Raw genomic sequence first — 16,855 nt, 5'->3', positions numbered from 1 at the left:
TGGTTAATAATATAAGTAAGACACTTAGCCTAGTTGGGTAGATATCACAACTCGCTGCCCTAGTAACGCGAAAGTACCTCAGCCCCAGGTTAGGGTTACGCGAAAGCCGATTGTACCCTTTCGCGAAGGTGATGAAGGGTGGAATAGAGGAGGCAGGTATAGCTAGGATAAACCAACATCAAAACCATCTCAAGGTGTAGAAACTTGGTTCCAGCATCCCCCCATACTGCTTCGGGTGAGACTTCAATCTGTGTTCTGCAGGCTGATGTTGAAAGGGTCAGTAGTGTAGGGATTTTTTTTGGCTAACTAACGTTGAACCTAGATTAGGCCCCCTCAAGCCAACAATCACATAGATCTCGGTCCCAACAACATAACCATTTGTTGGCTTAAGGGGACTTGTACCCAAGGTCAGAGTTAGATTTGCTAACCAAAAAAATCCTACACTACTGGCCCTTTCGACAACAAACCACGTAGTGCAGGCTACAGTCTCACCCGAGGAAGTATTGGGGGGTGCTAAAACCAGGTTTCTACATTTAGAGGACTATGTGATGTGTTTATGCCAAACTTAGGGCTTTATCTTGACCTTCGTGAACCGTAACCCTTGAAACCCTCAATTTATAGTAAATAACAGTTAGCATATTTATGTTCTTCGTTGATTGTGCTAAAAATGCATATAATCATATAAATAAATAAATGTGCATCTTCGCAAATCTATTAAGTACTTTACCTGATCAAATGCATTCAATAGATCATAAATATGGTAAATTCAGAGATAAAATAGTAATACGTAGATGCACATATAGTTCTAAAAAATAAGTCTTTTATTATGCCTTAGATCATCAAATACAACTTCTTCCAACCCTACGCACACAGTTGTAGGGGCTTGCGCTGAACATACCAAGGACTCTGCACACATAGCCGTAGGATCCTTCCCCTTTTCCCAAGTATATAATAGATCAAATCAAACCCAAATCATCCACTAGTCATCTTCAGCTATCTTATGACTCTTCTATGACTTCCTTTTATATTCTTATTCATTACAATACCATGGTCCGCAAAACCATGGGCTGGTTTTAAAACAACTTGACTCTAACAAACTAAGGGGCTTTGACCTTCCTAAATCCCCTTTTATTCCTATCAACCTGCACTACTAGTGCTCCGCTCCTCAAAATTTAAAGACTTTACAATATTTAACAAAATTTTACCCAAGGGACCCCGTCTCAACACCTTTGTAACTACACTAGGAAATCAATTTGCAATGAATTTGAACAAGATGTTCCTTGGTCATACATTTATAATCAATGTCAGGAAAATAATTCCAAGCACATATACCATCCAATAGGTATCCAAACATCTATAATTTAGCTTCCTTTCCCTTAGGTGGATTCTTTCCCTTGTTTACATTAATCTTGAGTTGCTGAGCCAAAAGATAAGACCAATTAAATACCTTCCCCTATGAGAAAATATTATTCAATATCTAAATGCATCCTTCACGAAAGGATTCAGTATTTTCTTCCATATATTGATAGCATAACACTATCATGTACTAAAACACCTTTCGGAGAGATCTAGTCTTGTAAGTATTACTAGATGTCTAGTGGAACTTAACTAGTTCTTTTAGCCATGTCTTTATAACATCCTTGGTTTTTAAATAATTAGTGACAACATAGAAGTGTGAATTCATTGAGTGTGAATCCATGGTGGTGCTTAGGCAAGTTGTACATCAATTGTATATCATGGGCCAAATACGAAGAAAGTTGTTTCCCACTAATACTGTTGAGGGTCAAACTCTTCGTATCCAAGTGTTGCAAAATCCATTTGATGACATTTGCAAAAGGTAAAACTAGGAACCTACAGGAAGCCTTCTATAAACCTAATCATTGGATGTTAATGAACACCTATCTATCCTCTAGATATGCCTTGAATTCTATAGTTTTGAATTCATCTTTGACCATATTCCACATGATGTCAAATTCCTTCTCAATGAATAGATGAGTGTCAAATATAATAAGAATGGTGACAAAAGTATGTTGAACCACTGCATCATAACTACTTTATGTTGTTTCTTTTGAGGTTGATATTTTAGGAGGAATGATGTTGTGTGCTAATGAAAGAGAAGGATGAAACCAAAACCTGAAGTACATATAACAAGAGATGCACCCATGGTGAAACAAGTTAGCTTAAGAAGATCAGTTCATCAATCAAACTTAAATTAGCAACACAATGACTAAGGAAGTTGATTGTGCAGTTGTTGGGCTCTATGAGGCCAATTGAGCTCTAGAATTGCACATTATCTAGTCTCAGCATATAGGGAAGAAGCTTAAGGCTTGAGACTTCGTAATGTGTAGGCTTAGTTGGACAGAAGAGAGAATGGATTGTGTAATCCACAGCCTCAGAATCCAAGGTTGGGCACTGAAGGTTGGATTTTTGCAATGTGCAACTGGGCAAGCCAATAAATTTTCACTCTGTATTCTCATAGGACAAGAGGTGAGTTTGATGCTTGAGGTTGCAAAATGTGCAATAAGTGAGGCAACAACTGCTAAAGGATTGCACAATTTTTCTAGGGAGAGAGAGAAAATTTGAGATCTAAAGTTGGGGAAGTAATAAGTGTAGATCGAACTTCATATGAGTTAGATCTATGAACAACATGGACCATAAAAGATCATTCAAAATGAAAAAGTTACATGCACAAAGTGACCCAGTAGTGGAAACTGATGGTAGGAAAAAAAGAAAGAGGGCAACGTGACACTTATAAAAAGTGAACGATGAACTGAAAGAACACTTGTACAAGTTAATAATGATATAAATTCCATCTACCATGAAAAGAAATAGGAAAAATAACAATCATAGAGACAAAAGTGACAAAAAGGTAGCAAAATGTGATGCATGTGAAACTTACCAGTAAAAGAATTGAAAACCAAGTCTAGAGCTCCTTTATCTCATGAGAAGGCCTAGAGATCCAATGTTGAGTGTGGAAAAGAGCTATAAAAGCATATATTATATAGATCTATGCCCCCAAGGGGATAGGTTATGGTTTATGGCACACATGCCTAAACTCAAGGAGAAAGCAAAACTTTTCCTTAAATTGAAAATAGAAAGTTTGTGCCACTTTTCCATAGGTGATTGTGAAATACCTGTTTTCTAGGGATGCACACTTGATTGTGCTATGGAATGGCGTAGTTTCACTAGTAGAGGAATCGTGTAATTCCCAAGGAAGATGTATTGCACAATCCACCGACTTAGTGAGTTGCACAGTCTTCACTCGTAAAGCATGATTACGTTGTTAGGATATTCCGACACATAGGATATAGTTAAGTTCAACTTGGTCTAGTATAGAGTTAGGTTAGAGTTAGGTAAAGTGTGTTTCTTTACCGTTGTACATTTTGTAACTTACAATCCGACGGTCACGATATGTAGTGATCCGACGGTTCACTCTCACCTTGGTATTACCGACACTTGATCCGTGGCTTGACACCCGATTGGTCCATGAGTTCTATTTAAAGCGCATGGAGGGTCATTGTTCGGGTAATCCGTGCATGAGAGAAGCTTATGTAAATTTTCATTCTTTGATTAATAAATTTCCTGTAGTACCCACGTTGGGACAGGCCGTGGACTGTTTCCCTCCTTGCACTTTGAGGGTTTTAACCACGTCAAAAATACTGGTGTATTGATTTGAGATCTGGTTGTAAGCGGCGTCCTTTTGGTGTTCTTTCTGAGGAACTTACCCTGTAAATTCCTACATGGTATCAGAGCTATTTGAGGGCCGCGTCCGTTGGTGATCCAAATTTGAAGCCGGTAGAACTGCATGCGGCTGTCGTTTCCTAGATCTGCTGTTTCTGACTGCTTTCGGGCCGAGAGGACTGCTCTGTTGCGTTCGGAGCATCTGTTCCAGTGAGGAACCCCTTTCGTTTCACGCGAAAAGGTTTCCGGTAGCCCTAGTTGCGTCATTTTTCAGATCGGGAGGTATACAGTGTTTTTTTTTACAGTTTACTGTTATTTTCTCTCTGCTTATTTCGGTCTCAGTTTATTTAGCCTTTTTTTTAACCGGATCTATACCTTTCATTTCTGCGTATGCTCTTTGCCCTGTGACTCTGTGCGATCTGGGCAAATCAGAAACAGAAAGGAAGGATTTTTCTCATGCGTATGCTCTTTTCCCTGCACCTTAGTGTGATCTCCGAAAACCAGAAACATTGACAAAAATATTTAGTTTTTCGGCTAAAACTAACTTTGAGATTTTTTTTAAAAATTTCTAGTTTTTTTTTTTGGCTAAAGCTAACTTCGAGCCGCAAGGTTCGTTTTTCTTTTCATATTCGTGTTGGTTTTGTGTTTTGTGTTTTGTAGGGAAAAAGAGCTTTCTCAAGACAAGCACGCAAACCAAGGCCCCCCCCCCCCCCCCCTCTCTCTCTCTCTCTCTCTCTCTCTCTCAAATTTTTTGTATAGATCAATTGGTTCAAAGCTATTTTAAGAGAGTAGAGGTCTTGGGTTCAAGTCTCCATTTTGTGGGGGCGGATTTTTTCATTCCCGCACATTCGCGCACTTTGCCGACAACTTCAACAATTGTTTTTCAAAAAGCCATAACTTCTTCATCCGGAAGCCTTTTTCAGAGCCGTTTTTTTTAAAACCGCCTATTTTTTCGAGATCTATCCATTGGAACACTTACTTTTAGCATCTTCAGCTTCAGTTTTTTTAAAAATGGAAAGTCCATGCCAAGTCATTCTTGACAGCACTAACTACTTCCAATGGGTAGCCTACATGGAAGATTTACTTAGAAGTAAAGGTCTCTTCAGAATAGCCACAAACCAAGAGAAGAAACCAAAAGATGAAGACAAGGTTGCAAAATGGGAAAATAGACAAGATCAAGCACGTGGTTTGATAGGGATGTCTATTTCTCCTGATCTTAGATTCCACATTGCAGACCTTGAGACTCCTCATGAAGCATTAGAAAAACTCGCTAAAGTTTTTGGGATTAAAAATGAAATTAGAGCCCATCAACTTGAAAATGAGCTGCTTACTTTGGATCCTAATAATTTTTCTTGCATTGAAGATTTCTTGTCCAAATTCAAGACCCTTAGATATCTCTTGGAAGGTGTTAAAGTTAAGAAAGAAGATGGTAACCTTATTTATTCCATCCTTACTAAGTTGGGACCAGCCTACTCTGTATTTGTTTCCACTTTCCATTCTACAAGGGAAGCTTTCATTTGTCAAGGAAAAGACTACAAGGCCCCTTCCTTTGACTCCTTTTGTGATTCCTTAATAAGAGAACAAGAAAAACTCTTACACCTTGGTCTTCTTAATCTTGGAAACTCTTCCACGAAAGTGTTAGCCGCCCAGCAGCAACCAAATTCAAGAATCCTAAGAAGTCATATCCTCAAAAGAATGGTCCTAAACCATCTCAGCCTCAAAATGAAAGATCATTTCAGCAAAATGATAAGACCAATAAAAACAAATGGAAGAAGACTGATAGACATTGTAACTTTTGTAATCGAGATGGCCACTTAGAATCTAAATGCTTTAAGAAGATGGAAGCCTTGGAAGCCGCAATGAAGAAACATAACATCCATGTGGAGCCTACTTCAACTTCAACTTCCGGAATGGCACTTTCTGCATGTCATTGTCAATCATCTCAGTCTGGTTATGCATTAAATGTATCTTCTTCTTCTTCTCATTTTCATGAGTGGCTCATTGATTCTGGAGCCTCTTGTCACATGGCCAAAAACCAAGCCATGTTTTCTTCTTTAAATGATTGTAACACCAAAAATATATATATTGGTGATGATAGATCTCTTAATGTTGTAGGGACTGGAAATGTTCATCTAGACAATGGTCAGTTTAATGATGTATTATGTGTTCCAACCTTATCCTGCAACCTTCTATCTGTCTATCAGATAACTCATTCAGGTGAAGGTAAAATTGTTGAATTTTCACCTCATGATGTTGTAATCAAGGATCTAAAAGATCCTAAACAGATTCTAGCTACTGGTCTTGCTGATGATTCCAAAAGGTTGTATAAGTTTCACAACTTTGGGTCATCAAATCTTCCCTCAGTATTTGTTGCTCATAATGATGAAGTGAGCAAACTTTGGCATGAGCGATTTGGTCACTTAAACTATCGCTCCCTTCAGCATCTATGTAAAGAAAATATGGTGACAGGTCTTCCTATGGTATCTTGCAGAGATGGTGTTTGTTCCGGATGTGTACTCGGAAAACATCATCGGGACAGTTTTGACAAACGTGCCTCTTGGCACGCCTCAGCCCCTTTACAGCTTGTGCACAGTGATTTATGTGGTCCTCTTCCTGTTGCTTCATTCTCTGGCTGCAAGTACTTCTTAACTTTCATTGATGATTTCTCCAGACGCACTTGGGTATACTTCTTAAAACTCAAGAGCGAAGTATTTAACACTTTTTTGGCCTTCAAAGCCTTTGTTGAAAAACAATCTGGACATCAAATTCTTAAGCTAAGAACTGATAATGGTGGAGAATATGTTAAAAACACATTCATCAACTTTTGCACCGAAAATGGAATTCAAATGCAACATACTGTTCCATACACTCCACAACAAAATGGTGTAGCTGAAAGGAAAAATCGCACCTTAAAGGAAATGGCTAATTGTATGCTGCAATCTAAAGGACTCAGTCTTAGTTTTTGGGCCGAAGCAATTAATTGTGCAAATTATATAATCAATCGCACTCCTACTAAGGTTCTAGAGAATATCACTCCAGAAGAAGCTTGGAGTTCCATTAAACCAGATGTAAGTCACTTTCGTGTGTTTGGAAGTGAAGCATGGGCCCATATTCCAGATGAAAAGCATAAAGCTTTAGAACCTAAGAGTGAGAAATGTACTTTTGTTGGATATTCTGAAGATGTAAAAGGTTATAGACTTATTCCATTTAAGTCCAAAAATGTTATCATTAGAAGAGATGTAAAATTTGATGAAAATAAATCGGCCTGCGAGCCTAGTCCGGCGGATGTGCCACCTCTTCCTATCTCTTCTACTTTTGAAAACATTTCTTCTTCAGATGATGAAAGCGAGGATGATAATCCTCCCCCACCTTCTCAGGATCCTCAACTTCCAAGATGGGTCCGTGCTACTCGGGATGCAGCAGGTGATCTTGCCGGTGATCCTACAGATCAGCGACGTACACGTTCTCAGTTTGAAGAGCCTCTTCTTTACTGGCTCAAGCTCCAGTAAATCATGATCCTGACACTTTTGCAGAAGCTTCAGGCCATCCACATTGGGAAGCAGCTATGAATGAAGAATATCATTCATTGATGACAAATGATACATGGGATCTTGTTCCTCTACCAAAGGGACGCAAACTTGTTAGATGTAAATGGGTTTACAGAACCAAGTATGGACCAGATGGGAAAGTTGATAAACATAAAGCTCGTCTCGTTGCTAAGGGCTTTTCACAGGTTGAAGGCATTGACTACACTGAAACCTTCTCCCCTGTTGCCAAAATGAACTCTATCCGCCTTGTTCTTTCCCTTGCTGCCTCTTTAAAATGGGAAGTCCATTAGATGGATGTTAAATCTGCCTTCTTGCATGGGGACTTGCAGGAAGAAATCTATATGGAACAACCCATTGGCTTCAACAAACAGACTCCAGCCTTGTTTGTCGACTTAAGAAATCCCTTTCTGGCCTCAAGCAAGCTCCTCGGGCTTGGTATGCCAAAATGGATAGCTTTCTTTTAGAATCTAGCTTTTCTAGGTGTCATTCTGGCAATACTGTCTACACCAAGAAAGTGGGCAACTCTCTTATCATCCTTGTTCTTTATGTTGATGATCTTATTCTTACTGGTAATGATCCCAACCTTATAAACCATGTGAAGTCCAACCTTAAAAAGAAATTTGAAATGACAGACTTAGGACACTTACACTATTTTCTCGGTCTTCAAGTCTTGCAATCCCAGGAGGGTATTTTCCTTTCCCAGTCCAAGTATGCTTGTGATATTCTTCGTCATTTTCACATGGAAGACTGTAAGGCAACCCCTTCTCCCTTTCATTCTGGAGTCAAACTTTCAGTCTCTTTTACTTCTCCTGAAGTTGATGCTACCCTATACCGTCAACTTGTCGGAAAACTCTTGTATTTAACCCATACTCGTCCTGATCTTTCCTTTGCTGTTGGCCTTGTTGCTCGTTTTATGCAAAACCCCCGTGAAAGTCATTGGAAAGCAGCTAAAAGAATACTTCGTTATGTTCGAGGTACAGTACAGTTTGGGATTCATTACAGTGCCAAAGCAGCTCCTCTGTTAGTTGGTTTCACTGATTCTGATTGGGCTGGTGACCCTGATGATCGGAAGTCTACTGCCAGTTATGTCTTCACTCTTGGTTCAGGACCTATTACATGGGCTTGTAAGAAACAGGTTGCCATTTCTCTTTCGTCAGCAGAAGCAGAGTATCGTGGTGCCGTGGAAGCTAGTATGGAAGCCTTGTGGCTTCGTCAGATCCTATCAGAGTTTGTCTTTGAGCAGCAGCATCCAACCACACTTTGGTGTGATAATCAAAGTGCCATTCAGCTATGCAAAGATCCAGTCTAGCATCAGCGCAACAAACACATTGAACTACACATGCACTTCATCAGAAAGCTCATTCATGACCATGTTCTTGAAGTGCAATATTGTCCAACAGATGATCAGGTTGCAGACATCTTCACAAAGGCTCTCACAGAGGCGAAGTTCACTAAACTTCGATATATGCTTGGAGTTCAGGAAGTTGTCACTAAGGGGGGATAGGCTCTAGTGCCTCCTTCCTTCTCCTATTGTGTCATATTTGTAAATCCTTCAATCCTATCCCAAGTTGTTCTTAAGGGGGGATGTTAGGATATTCCGACACATAGGATATAGTTAAGTTCAACTTGGTCTAGTATAGAGTTAGGTTAGAGTTAGGTAAAGTGTGTTTCTTTACCGTTGTACATTTTGTAACTTACAATCCGACGGTCACGATATGTAGTGATCCGACGGTTCACTCTCACCTCGGTATTACCGACATTTGATCCGTGGCTTGACACCCGATTGGTCCATGAGTTCTATTTAAAGTGCATGGAGGGTCATTGTTCGGGTAATCCGTGCATGAGAGAAGCTTATGTAAATTTTCATTCTTTGATTAATAAATTGCCTGTAGTACCCACGTTGGGACAGGCCGTGGACTTTTTCCCTCCTTGCACTTTGAGGGTTTTAACCACGTCAAAAATACTGGTGTATTGATTTGAGATCTGGTTGTGAGCGGTGTCCTTTTGGTGTTCTTTCTGAGGAACTTACCCTGTAAATTCCTACATACGTAGTTAACTTTCTCAATGAATGGTAGTCTCTCAAGTTTACACCATTATGATCTTCGAGGGATTGCATAGTTGAAATCGTCAAGGGATTGCATAGTTGAAATCCTCAAGGGATTGTGCAGTCACTAGTGGGAGGGATTGTGAAATTCCTAGAGGGAAGGTTGACAATTGGTGCATGATGAAGGAAGACGCTCGCTTGTGTTTAGAAGTTATTTAGGTGTTGTTGACAATACTTAGTAAACATCAAATATATCAAAGTCATCATAAGAACTGCATGCAAAAAAATGTTATATCGACTGTATAATAAGAGGAATACTTAATGATTGTGAAATATAAGTTCTTATGAATAGAAGGTATGATTCAAAATCAAAGAATAGGAAATTTTTTGGAGAGAGGTTATAGTAGCTACATCACTTCCCCAAGTTCCTTCATCACGAGATCTCCTTTCTCACTTGATTCTACCTCGGTCCAAAAGTGCTACAGGATTGTCACATATTTCTACAAGATTTACCTAGATTTACTATAGGATTGTGATCAATACAAAAATAAGCTTCATACCTTGTGTTTTTGACTTAGGAACAAGAGGCGGGGTCCACCTCACCCTCATCGGCCATTTTCCACACCACTTGGCCTCTCGTCCACCCAAACTTTCAGTTTTGTTAGTAAAAAGTACTCCTTTTCACCCCTTCTTCCATTCCTTCCACCCTAGACAAAAACATAGACCCTTGTCAATAGAATTCTCATCAGCTATCAGCTTTTTTAAAGGAATCACCTGAAGGAAATCATAGTCCTGGGAGGGTCTGTGTGACTACTACATGAAGACACGTAGTCCTTAGCAGTATGCACAAACCCTACAAGACCACAACTGGAGTAGTTGATTGAAAGAATAGCCATCATTAATGCATTCGAGGATTATTTATTTGATCTTAAGTAGCTACATGACCCTCTGCAAGCTGCTACAGGGTCACTCTTCTTAAAGTACCTCTATTGTTAAGCTTAAATCAGTCATGGATATTTCAAAAATAAAGAAAAAAATGAAATCACACAAATGCATGGAGAAATGAAATTGAAAATATAACACCTCAGGAAACAAGAAAATATACCATTACCTTTGTTCAGAAATAGAATGCACACATCAAGAGATCAACACACAAGAAATTAATACCATGTAGGCATAGGTTTGAAAGATTGTTAACATCTTCCTTTAAGTGCATAGTATTCTGAAAATGTTTCAAATCCTTGAGGAATGAGGTTTTGTAGGTTGAAGGTGGCCAATAGTCTCGGCCACCCCTAAACAGTTAAGTTGGGTTATCTTTCCCTCTCATCACACATGGAAAAAACAACAAAAGTAAAAAGTTGATAATTACAAGGAGTGGGCCAATGGATCTATGGAGGAGTTGTGAAGGTGGTATGTGGGAGCCAACTAGTACAATGTGTTTAGCCCACCAAAAAATGGAAAGGGAATAAAAAGTTGGCCCGAGTCTCATTTGTAGCAAAGTATCATTCCAAAAATGGTAAGGAGTCCCACTTCCATCCTCGGGAGGTGAGGTAGCTACACCAGGGCTCCCATAGGTTATCATAGAGAAGCCACAAGGTTGACGAATAGTTTCTACAAGATTCAAGCTTAGTGCTACATGGTATAGAGCAGGTGCTACAAGATCCTTACAAGTTTCTACATGACTGTACTAAGAGGTGGAAAAGAAATTGACCTTGTCCAATTTTTCCTACAAAACCCTAGATCCTTGAAGGATAATCCAAGTGAAGGGTAAGTAACAAATTTTCCTCGCATCCCATGCACAAAAGGCATATGGAATTTCTCATATTTTGTCCATAGAAGCATCTCGTCAAAAACTAATGAATGTGGAAAGAAATTCAAAGTTTGTATTTTCTTATAAGATAAGCATGATAGTAGGAGGATGAATTTTTATTGAGTTGGGTATGAAAAATTTACTCATCTAATCAGAAAAAGAGTACCATTACTCTCATCTCTACTCTGAAACCCTAGGTTACTAAAAAACTGATAATTGACAATAAATTTCCCTACAAAAACTTTTAAAAGGCTTCAGTAGGGATCATGGGAGTTGCTTTTAATAGAAGAGAGCCCACATACTCATCAAGGATCCACCAATATCCTCCTGTTAGGGCCTATTGGGAGAGGGTCCATAGGTTTAATTTTGGGTTAGTTTAAAAAAAAATTTAGAATAATTTTGTAAAGAATGTAAATTCTCCATGAAATGTGGAAGCCGAGGGCACAACTATGTAGGAGTCAAAGGGGATTTAGCCCCTTGTATGGGTAAGTGATAGGTTGGTTTTGAGATTCACCTATAGGTTTCGGGCCAGGTTATTGTAATAGAAAGGGTATAAATACTTGATTCATAGTGAGTCTATATATGGTAACTAAGATAGAAGATTATTGTTTTGGGCAAGTGCTAAGGTAGGAAAGCTCTATTTCCTGTACTTAGGCAAAAGAGGAAGGCTCTTGCAGCTGAGTGCGAGGAGACCTTAGAAAGTATGCAGCTGAGTGTGCGGGCCCTTGCAGCTGGTTGTGAAGGGTAGAAGAGTATGTGATTTGAACAATAAACCTAATAAATACTGATTTTGGACTTAATATCTTGCATCTGTGTTTTATTCTTATTTATGTTCATGTTATGATTTATCGCTAAATGATATGTTTTCTATGGAATAAAGTGTAATTTCTACACAAATATGTTAAATCTTCAATATTTGTGCATGAACTAAGTAATAATCTATTTTCTCAAAGGTAACGGTTAAATATGTTATGATAACTGTGCAAAGCAGGTAGATCTACGCGAAGGTAGGTCTGAGCTACCAGGGCTTGAGATTACTTATCACACAGTCTCTATTTGTAGAAAACTGGTTCTAGCATCCCCCAATACTGCTTTGGGTGAGACTGCAACCTATGCTATTCAGGTTATTACCGAAAGGGCCAGCAGTTAGGGTTTTTTTTGTTGGTGCAAACAACTATGAACCTGGGTCATGCCCCCTTAAGCCAACAAATGGTTTCATTTCTAGGATCGGGATCTATCTAAGAGATGTATGATAAATGGTTTCCTACAAAGAAAGAATTTGAGAAGTGGATGACCAAAATGTGCATGCGTTTGCATCTCAAAAGAACAAGAGCCCTAAATTATCAAAGGAGCAATGATTGCAAATATTTTTGTACACAGAAAAAACTAACGTGTTCTTCTATTTCTTCCCTAATGAACTACACAAGTGGTTGTATAAATTGGTCTATAGTCAAGGAACGTGGATGCTTGATGGCCCTATAATATGGAATCCTAAACTGGTGAAATTTCTAGAGGCATCAAGAAGCGATATCAAGTGGGTTATGGATCATTGGAATGATCGCACACTTGGACGTTTTGTGACTGAGTTCGTGATCGATAGAAATATTAGTTATAGTGAAGCAGAATGAAGGCTCTTTAAGGGACCACGAGGTAAGTATTTGAAATCATTAAAGACTTGGAATAAAATGTTGTTCTGTGAGAAGAGGGTTATGAATTTACCTTGATGTTTGGGGCTACATAAAGTTGGAGATTCTTTAGAAGAAACGAAGTATCAAGCTCAGAGTATATTCCACGCATTGAACCCCCTTCAAGTGACAACGAAGGGATGGTGCTAAATATGCCACGAAGTGCAGTTTAGTTAATTACGTAGGGTATCCCAAGGATACCTCATCCATCCAATCCACCACTCCCTTCACACCCTCCATCTCCACTTCCACCATTCAACATGTAAAACATGATGAAGATGTCGATTTTTAAAGGAATAGGGAGTGAAGATCCTTAACAATTCTGATTTGTCATAGGAGTTTTATGGACGACACGACATATTATGGATGATTGCATCAAGAAATAACATATGTTCATAGCCTTACAAGATCGTTCATTAACATGGTACTTCAAGTACTACACTAATAACCCCACTATGACATTGGCAGAGTGTTATAGCTCCAAATCTCACTCTTATGGTTTGTGATGCTGCACTTATGGCCTAGGGCAACCCCTCCTTCCAGACCTGGTCCAAAAATTTAAAAAACAGTGTTTTATTCCCTGTACGCGACTTTGCCCTGTGTTAAACGCGTGTACACGCGGGTCTGTCATACCCAACCCGCGTGTATCTATTAAAACACTTAAAAAAATATAATTTCCTCTTTTTCGGGCGGTGATCGCGGGTTTACCTGCTGGATCACCTGTTAGTGCCCGTGGCCCAACTGTTCCCAACCAACTCCTAACTAAAAAACTACTTTGGAGAGGGTATAAAAAGACATCAAAGGGAAGGCCAAGGGGGGAAAGAGAAAGGAGAGCAAGATTATTATGCTGAGATTTTTCCCTTAGACCAGGTCTGAAGTCCTTGGTGCATCCTGCACTTCCCCCATTTTGCATAGGAAACCCTTGTTTCCATGTGTATTGGTGATCATTCATCCTTGACATCATCATTGAGTAAGACTTGGAAGGAGCTCTTGCTGGAGGCTGGAGGCTGGAACGAATCCGGGAGGAAGCTTGCTTGGAGCCTGCTGAAGGTGTTCAGGTGATATCTTTCTGATATATGTACTTTATTTGCCTTTATATATAAAGAAACACGTCTTTGTTCCCGAATAATCTTTCTTTACGCTTATGAGATTCTTGTGTTGAATTCTTATGAAAGTAGTTACTTAAAGATTATTTATAACTAACTTTATAGCATAAAGATGATTTATACATAAACTTCTATACATGTACTGTTGTGTTCTTTGATTTGTTTGTCTTGCAGGTCAGAGAAAGAAGAAGGGAACTCCAAGAAGGGTTTGCACCCTAACGGTCTTCTCGGACGTAGGACCTTAGGTATGTACCCTAAACATTAGAATTTGCTTAAAAGTAAAAAAGATGGCTGTGTGTGTGTGTTTCTTTGTATAAGCAATTTTCAGTCTGGTAGAGTCTCAGCCCAAAGGACTCTAGGGGTACTTTCCCTTCAACCAGAATTGGCGACTCCGCTGGGGACAACATTCTTGTTGTTCCTAGTTTGGGTAGTCCTCAAGCCAATCAAGGCTCAGTCCCTCTGTTTGTTGGTTCTGACTGTCTGATATTTTCTTGAACTCCAAGCTTTTCCAGTTTTCCAGTTTGTGTTTTTTATTTTTCTTGAAACATTTCATATACGCACTTTTTCTGGATTACAGAAGCGTATATACGCAAGTTGCACTAAGTAAACCCGCGTATACGCAGGTTTCCTTAGTTACAGTCGCGTGTACACGCATTCTGCAAATAATTGCAGGCGCGTATATCACATAATTTTCAAGATTTATAATTTTTCTTTTGCTGAATGTCTGTCTGGTGGTTTGGGTCAGTTTAAAGCAGTCAAGTCCCAGTGACAGTTCTCTGTTTAACAGGGGGCATCTTGTTTCGAACTCTCTCTAGTTATAAGGAGTGCTAGTCTTGTTTTTCGTTGATTGCAAGCGTCATTGATTTTTGACACACAAGGTTTCTGTTTAAGAATCTTGATTGCTCTGTTTCGGCAGAGTGGGAAGATTGTCTTAAAATATTTGTGTCCATTTTGTTTTCATGACATTTGTGTTTGCTTAACGAAATCATTTTTATGACCATTTGCTCCTTCGTTTCGGGAAAGTTGTTTGTTACCAGTTTCTTGAAACTTGTCTTTTGATATTTTGGACTTTCATTGCTGCTTTTGATTGTCAAAAGCGATTTCGAACACATTTTATTTTTGTTGAGTTCTCATCATTTGAAAGGTGTCAATTCACAAAAGTGTTTGGTTGCTTGTTTATCAATCATTGGTGTCAATTTTTTGAGAGCTTTCCTTTGAAAAAGACTTTTTTGATTTGATCGAAAGAAAATCTTTTGAAAGTTTTTGAGTTTCGCTTTCTTAAACTCGCTTCTCATTTGATTTCCTTTTTTGCGAAGTGAAAGTGCTTTGTTTTTATCTTAGAACTTGTTTTTATTGTTTGGACGAAATGATTGGTTACACATCATCTTCTATCTAAGCATTTTAGTGGCAAGACAAAATTTGGTAAAGCAGCAACTTTCCTTCTTTGTTTGCAGAGTAGTCTTAAAATCTTGCATTCACATATAGTTCTTGCATTAGCATAGCTTTGCATCCTCTTTTAGGCATGCATAGTTTTGTTAGCTTTTGTGAGTGTGGAGTTTGAAAAGAAAGCAAAAAACTTTGTTTAATTTGAAGTACATCTGAACCTCATAGAAATTGCTCTTCATCGAAACGAAAAAGTGCATGTGCATGTAGTTAGGGTTGTTTCTTTTTGCGTCCTAAAAACACCACAAGTTTCACTTTCGTTACCTTTGACTTAAAGAACAGCCTAATAAAATCAAGCGCTTAATTAAAATCCACTAGAACTTTTTGTTTTAGTTATTACACCAACAAGTTTAGGATTTTAGGGCCTTGGATTAGGCGAGTGGAGAGTTAACTCTCCAAGGCCACACAAAACGTCAAACATAAGAGTCTGATTAAAGAGAGTAAATCCAATAGCGTTAGGGAGACCAGGAAAGCTCCGGATCTGGGAGTTAAGCACGAGGGTCTGTGAAGACAGGGAAGAGAGATACCCCCTCTCCTACTTGTCCGAACTTACCTCACGACTGTTCCGCCTGGCTTCTGCGACGAGTTGGTACCCATAGTTGCCTCTCCTAGGGATCTGCATAGGTGGCTGCGGAGGGGAATCCCGTGGCACCTGAGGTCGACGTTGTATCACTCTCGACAGTACTTCTGGAGGGCACCCTTGCGAAGCTTGGGGGCTTGCACCGGCGCAGGCTGTTGTTAGGAGGTCAGCGTAACTTCCTCTGTTACCTTCGCTGATAGGACTGGGCCGTCATTATCCCAGACTATCTTCGGAAGGCCCCTGACTCTACTTTCTTGTATTTTGGTGTCCGGTCCTCACCACCCGGAGCGGAAATACTTGGAAGTTGTTTGACTGGCTGTTTCTTTAGGGACTTTATAGTGAGTGCTCTTTGCTCCTTGTATATAGTTGGCTTTAGGTATTTTTGTCTAGTCACGTTTGGACTTTGTGTTCTGAGTGACTGGCTTGCTGCTCTACCGATCTTGGAAGGCTTTTGGTTGTTCTTTCAGAAGTTGTGGAGTTGCCTCCTCAAGGGCAAAGGTTTTGATTGCTTATCCATATTCTTTGAAGAGTTATTTCTATATTCCCGCAAGGGAAAGGGTCTTTGGATTACTTAGATATGGCTAATATTCCTGTGGAAACCAACCAAGGTACCCTTCCAAAAGGGGATCCTTGTGCTTTTCCTTTCTTTGGAAACGTTGGTACTCCCTTGATGGCCACTTTGAATATTCCTGGGTTGAATGTTGGACTACCCGTTTGGCTGTGGTCCACTCCGAATATTCCGAATGCTCTTGAAGCTTCTCAGTTGAATGCTTTATTTCAGGGGCATCACATGGGTGCTAATTGTTCATCTTCTTTCAAAGAGAAATCTGCGATTCCTTCTTCTCCCCCTTCTTGTAACAAGAAATCTAAAAAGAGGAGAAAAAGGAAGTCAAAGAAGAAGAATAATTTTAGCACTTCATCTTCAACCTCTGCGAGTCATGTTGGAGATGGGTCTTCA

The sequence above is a fragment of the Pinus tabuliformis genome, chromosome 6 (genome assembly GCF_031772625.1).
Source record: "Pinus tabuliformis cultivar Carrire ecotype Pingquan chromosome 6, CPIR1, whole genome shotgun sequence".
Lineage (NCBI taxonomy): Eukaryota > Viridiplantae > Streptophyta > Pinopsida > Pinales > Pinaceae > Pinus > Pinus tabuliformis.
This window is presented reverse-complemented; position numbering follows the sequence as displayed.